Genomic DNA, 1,376 nt, shown 5'->3' with positions numbered 1-1,376 from the left:
GAACCCACTCCATTTGTCAGACAGCAATCGCCTTCCTTCAGGAACAGAAGGTGGAAAAACAACCAAGCAAGCAAGAAAACAACCACACTCACCAAACCCCAAGCATCCTCTGAGCTTGAATACTCCTCTCAAAAATTATTTCTCAGAGGTAATGTCAGAAAGAAATGACAATAAAATATTATATACGACTTCTCCATGGGCATCCTGCAGGCCTATGTAAATGTAAGCATTCCCATCACTGGATCCTAAATAGATTTACCTGAATGTCACCACAGGCACAGACGAGGTCCCAAAGTGACAGATCCCAGCACAGATGTGGTGGGTTTAATTCAATCTTAGATTATTTTGAATATTAGCAACCACCAGTCAATACACGAGTAATCTTTGCTAGGAACTATTTCAAGACAACAATGGATAATTACAATTTCTGCTTTAAAACCACGGCAGTTTAAATCATCTATATATATATAAAAAAAAGGAAAGTAAAGAATTAAAAATCTTCCATCACTAAGCAGAAGGACTCACAATTGGGCCAAGCAGGTGTCATTTCTTAACAGCAATGCCATCCACGTTGATTGTAGAGAGTCACGCTCATCACGCCAGTTACCCACCCCACTGCCTGTCACACTCACTCTGGATGGTACAAAAGTTAATGCAGAGTTAAGCATCAGCTCTGCTTAGCCAAAGCATTGCAGATTTCAATTAAGTTTGATTAATTATGGTAACTGGAGCCTAGCAGCACTAACAGGTGATACAGACACACCTTCATCCTTCACTGCACAACAGCAAGGAGTAGCGGATTTAAAGCACAACCACAGAGCAAAGAACTCCTCCAAATCTCACTTATTGTGTGTCCTGGAGTAAAGTGTTTGTATTTCAGTCAACTCCTACAACAAAAGAAAAGTAACCTCCCTTCATAAGGCAGCTACCAGGAATACTTATAGTTTACCTGGAAAACAGAGAACAGCACTGCACTGAGACGTTATCAGTTTCACATAAGGTACAAATCCGAACGCATCTTGTTCTAATTAGCAGTGAAGTTACTAAAAAAAAAATATAAATAAAATAAATTATTTCTGGTTCCTGAGCTTTTTTTCTAACAGCAAACCTGTCTGACTTGTACCAAGCCCATCTGCTTCTCCATGTAACCACAGACTCCAGGCTGTGTTGGTGCTCACCTTATGCTTTACGTAACTTTTGGAAGTGAAGTTGGACGTGGCAGAGACGCCTGTTGGATGCGCTCGCAGCGGGGACTGCCCGAGCCAGTGCACCAGCTACAGCTGCAGGTCAAGCAAAGAGAAATCATTGCAGCTCCTGACTCATGCTGCTGTGCTGTCAAAAGCTGAAATTCCCCTGAAGCAATCATTGAGGCCAGA

This window comes from Antrostomus carolinensis, unplaced genomic scaffold (genome assembly GCF_000700745.2).
Source record: "Antrostomus carolinensis isolate BGI_N321 unplaced genomic scaffold, ASM70074v2 scaffold41790, whole genome shotgun sequence".
Lineage (NCBI taxonomy): Eukaryota > Metazoa > Chordata > Aves > Caprimulgiformes > Caprimulgidae > Antrostomus > Antrostomus carolinensis.
This window is presented reverse-complemented; position numbering follows the sequence as displayed.